Source organism: Carassius gibelio, chromosome B21 (genome assembly GCF_023724105.1).
Source record: "Carassius gibelio isolate Cgi1373 ecotype wild population from Czech Republic chromosome B21, carGib1.2-hapl.c, whole genome shotgun sequence".
In the NCBI taxonomy this organism is placed as follows: Eukaryota; Metazoa; Chordata; class Actinopteri; order Cypriniformes; family Cyprinidae; genus Carassius; species Carassius gibelio.
Genome location: NC_068416.1, coordinates 28,833,117 through 28,848,487, shown reverse-complemented (window position 1 = coordinate 28,848,487; position 15,371 = coordinate 28,833,117). Strand labels below are relative to the sequence as shown.

The 15,371-nt window shown below is 40.8% G+C and overlaps 1 long non-coding RNA gene across 2 annotated transcripts; it reads right to left on the bottom strand.

Annotated features, from left to right (window-relative positions):
- Positions 1 to 3,205: 3,205 nt before the first annotated feature.
- Positions 3,206 to 14,307, bottom strand: LOC127986363 (uncharacterized). 2 transcript variants are annotated; one of them, XR_008160830.1, is made up of 4 exons: positions 14,258 to 14,307; positions 11,818 to 11,931; positions 5,333 to 5,524; positions 3,206 to 4,996 (listed from the first exon to the last, which is right to left on the bottom strand). It is a non-coding gene; the product is annotated as an uncharacterized LOC127986363 (long non-coding RNA). The 2 variants fall into 2 exon arrangements; XR_008160831.1 differs by having other exon boundaries at positions 5,333 to 5,521.
- Positions 14,308 to 15,371: the final 1,064 nt, after the last annotated feature.

The following is a 15,371-nucleotide window of genomic DNA, read 5'->3' as shown; positions in this document are numbered from 1 at the left end:
CCTCTCTACTGGAGATCATCAGTATTACATCAGATCAGATTTTAGAAGAGCTTTAACTGAAATCAGTAATAAAGTTTTATGAGGTTTCTATTTATAAAATCCATCTTATAATACAGATTAGATGCAATGTAAAATCCCTGTTAATGCTTGTCATTTGTCAGTGTTCTGTATTTTAGACACTGAATTAAGTGTTTGTTTGTTTGGTTGATGGAACAATGTGATTCAAACACACACAAAATATGTTGTTGCTATTGTAGTGTAGTGATAAGTCTATATGAGTTAACTTAAGAGTACAGAATGTCAGCTGCATGAAATAAATTAAACATTATAAATACATTACATACAGTAGGGCTATATGAACGTATTACTGTATATATTTATTATTTTTAAAGAGAATTTCAGCAGTTGTTTCAGTATTTGACCACTAGTTGTCGGAACTAGATTTTCAAACTCGAAGGCCTTTAGTTTCATGTCACTTTGTTACATTTCTCCATCATCCTCATAATCGTCCTGATAAAGACATTTTTCCAAACAGTATATTTTGAATACATTTTTTATGTATTTATGCCCATGTTTGGAAAGAGCAATGTTTCATTGCTGCATATTTTGTATATTTATTTTGTACACCATTTGCAACTGCTTTTTATCACTTAATTAGAAGCACCACACATCTGTTATAGAGACTACTGAATAGACATTTAGAAGTTGATTTTAAAATGAAAATGATGTTCTCTTCAGCGTTTGGAGAGAAAAGTACTAATCCTAATTTTGTTAACGCTGTACATACTGTATGATCTTTTTTTTCTCCTCATAATAAAATCTGAGTTTCAGCAAACTAGTCCACACAGCTGGTTTCAAACAATATTTCAGTCTCTGCCATACTTTCAAATACTCAAGAGACAGAAAAAGAAAAATACATTCTCAATATATCTTGTCTGTTGATATATTGAAATCATCTTCCATTGCAATATTCTGTACGTTTAAATATGTTTAGATCTTCACAGTGAAGGTTACACTTCCGAAATCACTGTGTAAACCATAGACCGTAAGTGTAAACAATGAGTGATGTACACGCGCGAGAGATCACATCCAGCGCTTTCCGCGCTTGCGCAGACTAAGCCAGAGTGCGCACAAAGGTCACATGACATCAGGAAGCACTCGCGCACTCAGATCAGTTGGATGTGGTTGTGTACAAGAGGTAAAACCGATATAAATACTGTTCGTTTTCTTACACAAACCACTCGTTTCGTGTCTTAGGTCAACAATGTGTACTTGCGATGGGGAATTGTTTAATTTGGACTTCTCTGTGCTTGCTCTTTGAGGTGGTGACCATAGACCTCCATTATATGAGTTACAGACAAGAACAGTTTGACTTAAAAATATCAAAATGGGAAATACTGCGGAAATGAAGACACCTACATCTTGGATGCCCCTGAGGTAAGCTGAAACATATCAAAATTGAATTTGAAAGTGAACCATCCCTTTAACTTTAACAACACAAAACCAACCAAAAGAAGTTTACATTTCAATATTAAATTGTTTGCATTTCTGAAATGATATGTTGAACACCAAAGTGGTAGCCTTCCTAAAAACAGACTAAACAGAATTTGTTGACCATTAGTGACTACAGATGGAAAGATATATCTTAATTATAATGTGATGAAAAGCACAAGTTAAGTTAAAATGCGGACTCAGTTTACCCCACAACATAGCTAAAGTAGCCTACCAGTTAAATTAACCAAAGTTTTATTTTGGTTAAATGATGATTTAAATGCCATTTGGGATGGCCTGGATTGGAACAGGATTTACTACAACAGAGAACTGTTGTTTTCGTGGGAGAATCTCTCGCTGGTGAATCCACCTGTGGGAATATGTTTATATTTGGATGAGCGTTGGTGCAAGACTCTTGTTGTGAGAGAGAAATTATGCACATTGAGATGTTCACAGTATCCCTCCGGCCTCTTTATCTGCCTAGAGAGTTTCCCCAAATATTTCTGTCTGTGGTGTACATTCACCAAAAGGCGAACGTGAACTTGGCTGTAGAGTATATTGAGAAGAGCGTTATGAAACATCAGTCACTATCCCCGGATGCTCCGAATTTTATCATGGGCGATTTTAATAATTGTAAATTGGAAAAATCTGTTATCTGCTTTGAGGTAGGATATCTATGTCAGGAAAATCTATCCCATGCAATATAATTAAATCTAGTGTACAATTAAAACGATGAGTGGACCCGGTGACATTTTGGTTTACTCCAAAAGAGTTTATTAGGTCAGTAAACGCAAGTCCTTATGCATCATTTGTATTATCAATGTGAATATTAAAATCTCTGACAATTAGCGCTTTATCAACAGTAACCAATAGGTCTGAGAGGAAATCTGCAAATTCTTTATACATACCACTAGTAAATATACTGGTTATATTGATTTTGTAACTTCCCTTTTATTCACCCAGACCAAGTTCCTCATTCCAAATTACATTGTTTAGTGGTAGTAAACAATCTGCTAACCAAATGAGACCTGTCCACTAAATATTTGACTCTGCAAAATGGAGACCTTATTTCCCATACACACTTTTTACATGATTATTATTTTGTGTATTTTTGTTCATCTAATAACCCTCCTCTCATCCCACAACATCACCAAAGTCATCAGTGTTCAGATTTAGCATGGTCATTCAGAAGTTGTTTAGCTGTCTTGCACACATTGGAGCATCGTCAGTGAAATGATTCCTTCACCTATGGAAATCTAACAAACCCTGGAAATCACACTTTCTATCTGGAGGTGACTGAAGGCTTCTCAGTGTTCAAAATGTTGCCCCCTTAGTGCCTCCGCACAGGCCCCACTATTAATCTACAACAGGGGTGCACAACTCCATTAGAGAGATACGTGGCAGTAATGCACGTACAAGTCTGTGATCCGCTGTAAAGCAAGAAGAAGAAGAAGAACTTTGGTCCTAATCAAAACACTTGAACCAGCTAATTAGGATTTGAAGGAGCACTGGTTTTGTTTAATCAGGGTTGGAACTGAACTCTGTAGAAAGTTACACCTCCAGGAACAGGATGCACCCCTGATCTATAACAATACATCTGTTTCACTTTAAATACTTTTTAGCTACTATAGCTTAAGTCTTTGGGAAAATCTGTTATTATACATCTGAAATGGATGCAGTAACCACATAACTAATTCATATATTGTCAAAAATGTAGTCAAAGGGATTTAAAATCTATGGATTTAATAAATACAAAATAGAAAACATTCAAAGGAGGTTAATACAGCAACATATAGCCGAAAATGTAACACAAATGAACACAAAAGTAAAAAAAACTCAAAAAACGAAACAAATCAATGTAAGATTGTAGGATTTTGTCTTATTTGCAGTGCATCGAATTCCAAACACTGTCCATAGCTCAGTGGTTGTCAGTTCTAGCTCTGCACATTTTCTCTCTTTGTTAACACACCTGATTCAGAATATAAGCCTGTTAGAAGTGAGCTCTGTGCATGAATGGAACACATACATTCGCTTCGAACTGGAATCAAGCATCTGAAGCAATAAGAGAAACATGTTTTGAGAAACAAAATGTGAAGAGAAGGGGAGTTTAAGGACTGTAAGTGAGAACCACTGCCATAGCTGAAGTTGGCTGATAGCAAACAAATATTCCAACCTCTTTTAAACCACAGCTCTCAAGCATCAGACTCTTCCTAACCAGAAACAATCAAACAATAATATGGTCTCATGTAGGAAAAGAACATTAAATCCATATTAAAACTGAACCATAATGTGTTAACCTCACCAATAAAGAGTCCTTCTAAAATACATACAAATGCACTGTATTACACTCTTAGCATCAATCCAAACATAGGATATCTGCAACAATAATTTCAATAGAAAAAAAAAAAAAAAACTTGGCTTGAAATGATATATTTCCCAACCAGGACACAGCACAATGTTTTCAGCAGGTGAGCCATGCTGGCTACTACAGCTTGCTAATGCTAACTCTCTCCACATTGCTTTACTTAAGGACTTCTAAAACACCAAGCATCCCTAGTGGTGAGAAAGAAAACTGTATTTTCATTATACAATTCAATTTTATTTTGTTTTGAAGCCAGATTCAGACGTGAGGACTAATGAAACTCAAGTTCAGACTGACGTCTCATCAGCGTTGGGTTCTGTGTGTCTTTGTGGCGTCTGAACATCTCTGAGATTTTCTCTGCAGACCAAAACACACAGAATAGGGTCTGAAATCACTCTCATACTCATCAAACAGAAAGACATTATGATCCAAGATGGGTTGACATATGGATATACATTAAATAAATGATACCAGATGATGAACATGAAAGGTAAGTACATCATAACAAATGTAAGAATAGCAACAGTGAGCACTGAACTGTTTTTTCTGACAGGAGTGGAAGAGGCTTTACAGCTGATTGTAGATGATACAGCCAATACGATCAGAGGAACAACACTTGTGCTGAGACTGAAAAATGACATGTTTGTAATTTGTGAACGCGTTAAAAGAAATAATGCACTCACTATAGAAAAAAAAAGCACAAGGATGGAGATTATGATGTAACAGGGCATTGAGAAAATACGAGCAGACCAAAGCGGATATTTCAGAGTCACAATCCCCTCCAGAGCCACCAGCTGATGCAGATGAAAACCACACCAATATAATCCCAACCAAAACTGTCCAAGCTCATGGATAAAGTATCTGAATTTTGTCAGAAACCCCGTCACTATATATAGATGAAGGGGTAATTGTATCAGGTCATTGAGGAGGAGGAGGAGGATGAAGACTGAGATTCGGCCTCTGATCTTTCTGTGAAGGTGCAGAAGACGAAAAGCCCAAACCAGAGCTGGAAGACCCACACAAACACTAGTGATGAAGAAGATACTCCTTCTGATATCTGAATCACTAGGGACACTATTGTCATAATAATCAGTAAGATGATCAAGTTCATCCATCAAGGTCTGATTTTCACCGTTCATGTTGCTGAAAGAAAAAATTTGTTTTATTTTATTTAATATTGAGTGATAGTGTAAATTATTCAAAGCATAGTTGTTTCATACATTTACAGCATCTTTAATGGAAATGACTTGCTCTAATTAATCATGGTTACACTGTCATAGTTAAATCAGAGCTTGAATCTTTTAAATAAATGTTGAAACTGGTTGGTAACTAGGAAATACATAATAAGAATTTAAATAGAAAAACAGTAAACATCAGTGGTCATCTGTTTGTCTGTGTTTTAACAACTGGTTAAAAGAATTTCTTGTAATATAACTTTCACATTAATATCTGCATTAAATCAGACAGATGAGATCTTACCTGAATGAAACTGAAATTTGTTACAGTCGCTGTCTTCAGTTCAGATCACTGTGGTTCAGTTTGTCTTTGTCTCTCAGAAGCTAATGATGTTTCTCATCAGTCAGCAGTTGGTCGATGGTTAGTGGTTAAAGCTCAGTGTGTCTCTGTTCTCATCTCACTGCACAGACTGTTGTTCCAGAATAAGTTTTCCTTCTGAAAAATAAAGACATTAATGGTATTGAATGTGCACTTGTAGTGTAGGCCCTAGTTTGAATCTTAAAAGTATCAAAATGTGTAGAGGGTACTCGCAGATAATATAATATTATTAAAATACTTGAGTGTACCTAAAGAGAGGCACTTCCATGACTGTTTCTTAACACTCTTAAAAAGGGCCCTTTTCCAAACGTCAAATTAAGTTTCAAAGAATATTCTAAATCATAATGTTTTAATCATTTTGAATCTGAGAATTCAACCAGTCTTTACCAGTCATGATTAACATTTGTGACTGATGCCAGCGATTGTGTGTGTTAACTGTCAAATATCATTCATCCATTTTGTATTTTTATTTTCTCATTTAATTTTTTTTTTTAAGTTACATTTTTTTACTTTTTTTTTTTCTGCAAAGAAAGTAAAATCAATTAAAAATGTCAGGGATTCATCTCATTTTAAAGATGTTATCTATAATTAATTTATCTTAATCTACAGTATAATAAAAATGTAAAAATTAGAATTAACCTATTGGCCTTTATAGCAGCCTTTCTCAAAGTGGGTGCCGCGGCACACTGGGGTGCACCCTGACTTTGTCAGGGGTGCCGCCAAAAACTACGTAGGCTAAAAAATCTGACATTTCATATATAAAATATATTTGAATTTACATAAATACTTTCTTCTTCTTTTTAACTCTTTCGCACGTACGATCACACATTCACGCTTGGCTGGCACTGAGCCAGAGACAGGCGCGCTCAGAGCTGTCATATATCACAACTTTTCAGTGTTTTCAGCCACATAATGTTTATTTTAGGTTTCAGACATATAAGTAAAAAAAAAAACAATACATTTAGAGTTTGTAAAATACACACTGATGTAAAGGAAGAGGCAATAATAATCATTTCCATTATAATTAGTTTTATTCATATCAGATACACATTGTGTAAGTAACTTTAAAGTTCCCTCTCGAGGCGGTAACTCAACATTACGTCAGTTAAGACGTATATGGGAACTCTTCCCTTTTCCACTTTCACTGAAATCTTATTGGCCAATGCCAGCTGGGGACAGCTGGCCAATTGACGCAAAGCATGCAAATACTGGCGGGTCAGCGGGCAGTATAAAATGCATGGGTGCGAAAATTACGTCAGAATCTCTTTCTTCACGCTAGAAGTCTTATCTAAGTCATCGTGGAAGTTGCAATAGAGGACTACTCACCCTGTTTTACCTCTCCGCATCCGATGGCTGCTAATGCTAGATTCGGACCTTCACCAGTTCTGTGTGACCTGCCAATGGGTTTCTCACACGGACTACATGTGCGCCCACTGTGCCGAGCTGCCAGTGCACGCCCTCAGAGCCAGAGTGGCTCGGAAAACGGCGGGAATGAGGCCCACTGCCGCCAGCCACTGGTGGGCCCTCCCCCGTCCGAAGGCGTGGTGGACGATAAGCTTCCGCCCCGCAAACTTCGTCCTCTTCGGAGCTGGCGAGGAAAATGACTCCATGTCGCTTTCGATGTCGGAAAAGGTTTGGAAAAAAGACCACCCCGACCAAGAGGCCCAGCAGACCTCCAGGAGGAGCTCATCAGGGTCATCGGAAAGGCCGTCACGGAGCTGGTTCTCACTTACAATGCACCAGACGAGCCTGTGAAAGGTATCTGGACTCGTGGTTCCTCCAGTCGAGCTGCTACCAGACGGCATTGAGGCGTGCAAGAGCTCGTGGTGAAGTTGTGGGCTGCACCCCAATCGGCGCGCACCCACTCTGCTACGCAGGCCATGTTCACGCACGAGGATGGGGCGGAAACCCTACCCCCGTCGATGAGACCGTTACCACACCTGTGTCCGTCTCCCTCTGCATTTGGTTGGTTCGGACCACAGCCTGCCTTCCAAGCCGTGCAGTTCACGGCCCTTAGACGAACAAAGCCTATACTTCTGAGGGAAGACCGCTTCTGTTCTTCATGCCAGGGCAATACTCAAGGTGTTTCAGGCAGACGGCGGCACAGTAGCGCTGACGTCATCAAGGATCTGCGCGCGGCAACTGATCTCGCGCTGATGGCTACTAGCGCTCTGCTCAGCCGTTTCATGGGGCTCATGGTCGTCCTTACAGGCACCTATGGCTTACCCTAGCTGTCTTGAAAGACGCGGACCGTAGGACGCCCCTAAACGTTCCAGTTGCTCCCTCCGGCCTCATTGATGACGTCATGGAGCTTTTCTCAGAGACGCAGAAAGCGCGCCAAGGCGATGAGCCACGTGATGCCCCGTCGCTCACTCCAGTCTTCTTCTGCGAGGTTCTTATGCACCTCGCCAGGCTCTAAAACCAGAAAATAGCCCGCAGTGGCACCCCGCTCTGAACCGGACGGTCTGAACCCGCTCTGAACCCGCCCCCAAGCGCCATGTTCAAATGCATCATGTCCCCCATTTCCTACGGGCGAACATTGCTATGTGTGTTTAAATGCCGTTTGTGTGAGTTCCACAATAGAAGCATGTACACAATCAACAAAAGAGCTTTTCTTCTCTCACACTCAACACTGTGTTACTCGCCCTGTCTCATAGCAGCGCTGAGCCACAACCGATGATTATAATGGCCTCGTGAGAGTGCCAACACCACATAAACACGGTGTCACCCTCCATGTTCAGATGCATCATGTCCCCCATTTTTCTTCGGCCGACGATTGCTATGTCTGTTTAAATGCTGTTTGTGTGAGTTCCACAATAAAAGCATTATACAATCAACGAAAGAGCTTTACTTCCTCTTACACTCATCACTGTGTCACTCGCCCTGTCTCAGAACAGTGCAGAGCCACAACCTATGATTACAATGGCCTCGCGAAGGAGCGAGAGTGCAAACACCACAAAGACACATGCACTATGGGTGACGATTGCTATATGTGTTTAAATTATGTTTTTGTGAGTAAAAATTGTACTATAGATGCATGTATACAATTCTTGCACCCAGCATTGTGTCACTCGCCCTGTCTCAAACAGCGCAGAGCTACAGTCCATGATTATAATGGCCTCTCGATGGCGCAAGAATGTCACACCATTACGCAACGCGCCCGCCCTCCCGCCAGTGCTTCAGCCTCGCAGGGGCGGGGCCCTGATCAAAATAAGCCATCAGTGGCTGTAGAGGTAACGCGTCCGCGGTGTCATCTCATGGACGGTAAGAGGGCTATCTCGGGCGTTTCACCGTGGATACTGGGAGTAATTCACGACGGATATTCTCTCCAATTCAAACGCAGACCTTCCCGCATCAATGGCGTGGTCCCGTCACTGACTGCCCCAAAACCGTCCTGTTCTGCGACAGGAAGTTCCCAGTCTGCTCGAGAGAGAGCGATAGAGCGAAATTTCCCCTCAGATCGAGCGGAATGCGCATGTTGAATTATCTGGATGATTGGCTGATTTTAGCCCACTCAAGAGATGTGCTATCAGTCACGTGGAAACAATGCTTAGCCGTTTGGATATGCTGGGACTGCGTGTGAATATGCAGAAGAGCGTGTTTTTATGAGTCAGACTGTAACATATCTGGGAATATGTTTGGACTCGATGGCGATGTGAGCCCATCTCTCTCTAGAGCATTTCATCGACTCTGCGCTGTTTCATACCGGGCAGGTCGTTTGCACTGAGGAAATTTCAGAGGCTTCTGGGACTGATGGCGGCGGCTTCTTCGGTGTGCCATCTGGGTCTGCTACATTGCGGCCGCTACAGTTTTGGCTGTAACTCGAGTCCCGCCGAGGGCGTGGTCTTCGCTCCACAAGCACATACGGTCATTCACAGTTGCGTCAGCACTCTGAGACCGTGGAACAGCCCGATACGTTCAGCCCAGTAGTGATTTTCTCTGCGAACGCGAATCTAGACTGGGGAGCAGTAAGTCTGGGCCTGTGGTCGGAGTCACAGAGAAGGTGGCACATAAACCGTTCAGAATAATGGAAACTGTGTCCTAATATCCCTGCAAGCCTTTCGGTCGAAATTGGAGCGGAAACATGTACTGATTCAAACCGACAACACGTCTGTGGTCTCGTACATAAATCGCCAGGACCGCATGGGCTCCAGAGCTCTATTCAAACAGGCAGCAGGTCTCCTGTTGTGGGCGGACCGACACTTAATCTCCATAAGAGCGTCGCACATCCCCGGTACTTTGAACCGTGGCGTGAGCATGCTTTCGAGGAACGGGATTCCTCAAGGAGATGGAGGCTTCACCCAAGATCAGATCTAATGATTTGGGAGGGAGGAAGTGGATTTGTTTGCCACGAGCGAGAACACGTTTGCTATCTCACTGCCCCCCTGCCGGGAGATGCTCTGACATCGTGTTGGCCGGAAGCCAGGCTTACACATTCCCTCCTGTGAAGATTCTGCCTGTGTTGTGCAAAATCAGGGAGGAGAAAGCGTCAGTTATACTCGTGGCCCCGAACTGGCCGAATCAGCCCTGGTTCGCGGACCTGAGAGAGTTAGTGATGGCTCCCCCATGGCGAATCCCCCTCAGGCAGGACCTGCTGTCTCAAGCGAATGACACAATATAGCACCCCAGCCCCGAGCTGTGGAACCTTCATGTGTTGCCGCTGCAGGGACCCTATGAGCAGGACGCTCTACACTCACGAGTGTTAAACACCCTTACAGAGACGCGAGCATCATCTAACATTCGCTGCTACGCGCAGATGTGGGGAGCTTTCACAAAATGGTGCGAGAACATTTATATTGACCCGGGGACCTGTTCCGTGTCGGATGTTTTGCGCTTTCCACAGCACAGTATGGATAGCGGGAGTTTGAAACCATCCACGCTAAGGTGTATGTGACCACTATTGCCGCTTTCGTTCCCCGGTTGACGGGCAAACGATCAGTAAGCATGCTCTGGTAATCAGTATTCTCAGGGGAGCGAGGAGATTGTGCACTTCATGGCCGCCCTCCGTGCCCCCATGGGATTTCGCTCTAGCTTTGAGGGCTCTATCTCTTACTACCGTTCGAGCCATTAACCTCGATTGCGGTTAAGGATCTTCCCTGAAGACTGCCTTGCTTCTTGCTCTCGCCTCGGCGAAGTGCCTTGGAGAACTTCATGAGTTTTTGGTGAACGATATTGAATTGGTTTCGGGCCTGGCGACTGTAATGTCACTCTCCGGCCGAGACCGGGTTTCGTTCCGAAGTCACTCAATACACCGTTTTGTTTCCCTGCCTGCCTTATCTGTTGAGCCGTCAGAGCGCCGGGACCCTGTTAGGGTTTTACGGATGTATATGAATCGCTCGGCCGCCTTTCGTCAGTCGGACCAGCTGTTCGTGTGCTTGGTGGATGTAATAAGGGACATGCTGTTTCTAAACAGAGTCTTTCTCACTGGATCGTGAACGCTATCGAATGCCAGGGGAAGGATTATCCCCTCAACATCAGAGCTCATTCTGCGAGGTCAATATAAATGCTTCCTGATGGGCCTGGTCTAGAGGCATGTCTGTCCAGTATTTATGTTTTGCTGCTGGCTGGTCTTCCCAGAACACAATCGCCAGGTTTTACAAGCTGGATGAACCCTCTGTAGCGTCACATATACTTTCGGTGAGTTAAGTTTTATTCATTCTGTTAAAACCAGCTATACAGTAGTTACCATGGCTGCTAACTCTGTGTTATGGATTATATGGTTTATGCAGTAGTCACCGTAAACGCCGTCGACTCTGTTTAACTCTCATGCTTGAGTGCTTATTGCTTGTGTCTGCCTTGGCTGGTGCAGATTTCGATATATTGCTTGAAATTATGTACATTTTGTTAGGCTCCGAGCAGATGTCTCATTGGTCTAGATCCGCCTATCAGATGCAAGCACTCTTAGTGACACGGCCACTGCTGTACTGCTTATGTGAGGGGGTGATTGACTCCGTTCAGGGCTTCTTTTCACTGCTCTCACGGCAGGATTTTATACAGTTCCCATATACGTCTAACTGACGTAATGTTGAGTTACCGCCTCGAGAGGGAACGTCTCCGGTTACTATTGTAACCTCGGTTACCTGAGAGGCGGGAACGAGACATTACGTTAGCCGCCGTGGTCGCTGTTTGATCAGCTGTGCTAGCGTTCAGTCGTGATTCTGACGTAATTTTCGCGCCCATGCATTTTATACTGCCCGCTGACCCGCCTGTATTTGCATGCTTCGCGTCAATTGGCCAGCTGTCCCCAGCTGGCGTTAGCCAATAAGATTCCAGTGAAAGTGGAGAAGGGAAGAGTTCCCATATACGTCTTAGCTGACGTAATGTCTCGTTCCCGCCTCTCAGGGAACCGAGGTTACGATAGTAACTGGAGACGTTTACTCTATTCTTCTCCCAGTTCACCTGCCACTTACTTTGATGTATTTTGGGAGAAGTGGATGGATTCACGTCTTGTAAATCCAACAGATCTGATTCTCTGAACTTCGTCTGCGGCGGCGATGGCGGTGTCCATCCTGCATACAGCTCAACTAACGCGATCGTTAAAAAGGTGTTTAAACAACAAAACACTTCCACTTGCATATATTTGACAATCGGAATATCAGATATTTCATGCGATATCTAACAAATTTATGAATATTTAGAATAAAAAATAAAAAAGACATAAAAGCAGATCGTCATTCATTCAGCTCTGTTTTTGCTGCGGTGTGTCACGTGACAAGCCATGACGCGTCACCATGGAAACCATAAAGTGACACATTAATAAATGTCGCTTTGAAAAACTCACGCTGGGGGGTCAGCCAGAATATTTTAACCCTCTGATGGTCTTCGTTTCCTGTCCACACTCATGTTTTTTGGGGTCTTCAGAGACCCCAGACAATAACATTTAATTTTGTAACAAGATAGTTTTTTTTTTTTTTTTTTACAAATGTAATTTTACTCTGTTAATGTTTTTACTCAACATTTGTGCGGTTTTTGGAGGATTTATGATTTATTAAAAAAAACCCAGTTTTTCAATAATGTTACATTACAATGCATTGCAGGCAGCAAGCATGGTAAACCGCATGACTTCTGTAGACGGGGTTGGAGCAGGTTTGTGTGTGTGTGTGCGTGCTAAATTGTTTTGTCTCATCCTGTCATCTCTCTCTTACTCCCTCTTTGGTGGTTCTGCATTTTGCATGATTTTTTAAAAACAATTATAAGAGAGCAGTTGTTTTATAACCTCACAAGTGTGTGTGTGTGTGTGTGTGTGTGTGTGTACACATTGTCGGTGTCAGTATCACCACTTTATATTTGTGTTGGTTCTGCATTTTGGATGATATTATTGGACAAATGATAAGAGAACAGTTTTTATAGTCTTAAAAATGTATTCCTCTATATGTGTGTGTGTGTACGCGTGTTGTGAACAATATAATTTAGCATTGTGGATGTTTTTTTGCATTGGTGGAAGTGTGCCACTTTATTTGTGCCATTTCTGTCGATGTGTTCTGCGTTTGTTTCTGAGTTTGATGATGAATTTAGTCTTATTTTGGTTGCGAAGACCACGAGTGTCAGAAATTTTGTCACGCTAACATTAAAAACCGATATCATTCCAATTTAAAACATTTTTTGTAGATCTAGAAAATGTTGAGAGCCATAGAAGGTTTCATACCATTTGGACAAAGGGAACACTTTTTTTAATTTAAGCAAAAGTCATTTGGGTCAAAAAAGACCCCTGAAGACCATCTGAAACTTAAACTTATGTTATTGGGTTCTTGTATTGGGCGGTCCACCTCTTACGGTTTTATGGCATTTGTGTCTCTGATTAATTATTTTGTGAATTACTTTGCAATCCTGTGTTTTTAAAGATGCTATAAAGTTGCTATAAAGTTTTTTATTATTATTATTGTTTTTTACAGTTCGTATTATGCTCTGTTCATTACTGTCCTGTCTAAATATACAGGACATTTGCATTTACATTTGGGTTATGCATTGTTTTTAAATTATATTTTACACTGGGGTGCCTTGAGATTTTATGCACTTTTGAAAGGTGCCCTGACTGAAAAAAGTTTGAGAAAGGCTGCTTTATAAAATACAGTCTATATATATATATATATATATATATATATATATATATATATATATATATATATATATATATATATATATATATATATATATATATTTTTTTTTTTTTTTTTTTTTTTTGCCAAATTAGTTTCATTTGTTATATGTTAATATGTATGATGTTGTTGTTTTATTATTTCTATTATTTATTTATTTATTCTACAAATAACAAGAAATATTCAGTTTCAAAAATCCTTTTGAATGCAGATCCATATTGTGAGAGGATAATAAAATAAATTAAAAACAAAAGCATTGCCTTGTTACAACTGTGCTATATAATTAACACACACACACACATACATATATATATATATATATATATATATATATATATATATATATATATATATATATATAAAATGTGTGAGATCGGTTACATCAGCAGGGCCCTCATTAACAGGAGACACATGTACTGAATATCTCTGAAATAAACTCATCCCAGAACAAAACTCCAGAGCCAGTTATGTTCAGAGAATGGGTTGCTATGGCTACATATCCTGAAAGTTATTTCTGTTTTTGGAGCCAAATGTTGTATTATCTGTTTACTTATAAACTAACCCAGGCATGTCACATAACCTGATTTCAGGAATACACAGTTCATAACAAATGAATGACTAAATTTATTTCATCAAAATAAAACTGAGCATATAAACTCCAGACACTATGTCGGAGTAATTAAACTAAATTGTTTAGATAGATGGTTGTTCACACACATCTTTTATCTTATAGATCATAATCAGATTTCTTTACCTGTGAGAATGATCAGTCCCAGCAGACACTTATAAGCCCTTTCTTGTTTCTGTCAGTCTTTCTCTCATTCTGTATTTATAGCTCTTCATTTAAACATCATCAGCTCACCCTGTGGCTGTTAACTTCCTCAAATCTCACCAACTGACCATTTAGCTGCATTTCACCCAAACCACACTGAAACTCAACACTGCTATTTTCAGAAGTCCCTCTCTCCACCAGTCACTAATGGCTGAGGTCAAAACTGTTAACTTGTCAAAACACTTCACAGAATGTGAAAACTCAGTTTCCTTTTTCTTTGGTGGGTTTCCTTTCATATCGCTACAGTTGCTAAAAAAAAGAAGAAGAAAAAAAGGCTGTTAGTTTCATTGGTACATTTGTTGTTAAATTTAAGTTAGATCCAACAAAGCTAAAAGGTTCAAAACTAAACTCTACAGTAAAGTGTCTGTAGGATCAGGAATGATAAACCTGATGTAAAGTGTGATTCTGTGCATGTACCCTTTAATTTTCTTTTTTTTTCACATTTGAGTATTTGTTTTCCCAACAGTGCACATTTGGAATATATCCTTTAAAAGAAATGATCAATTTCAACTCATGGAGTCTTTATTAATGAGCTGATGTCATTTATCAAATGTGTTTAGTAAGAGTGGTAGCATACATCTTTGGATTCGTATCCTTCAGTCATTTTGCAATGACTGGAGTCTTTAGCCAGGAGGTTGTGTCACCAGATGGTTATTTAACCATAACACTCTTCTGTTGGCGGGTCAGCAGTGGTAGCCAAAAACTACTCACTCTCTCCTGGCAGCTCAACTCCTCAATCCTGCTCTAAATCCAACAAGATCTCTCTGCTGCCTTCCCTAGTCTTCACACTGCCTTTTTTCTCTCAGTCCCCTCAGACTAAAGTATGTCATCAGCTTCCAGACTGACTGGGCTGGGAAGCCCCTGCATCCCACCTCAACTGGGTACAACCATGTCTGACAGTTTTACCTCAAACGCTCCAAAAGCAGAGCTGTTAAAATCATCAAGGACTCCATCCACCCCAGTGACCATCTTTTCACTTTGCTGCCATCTGGTAAGCGCTTCCATAGCCTTTATACTTCTGTATATTTAATTTTAC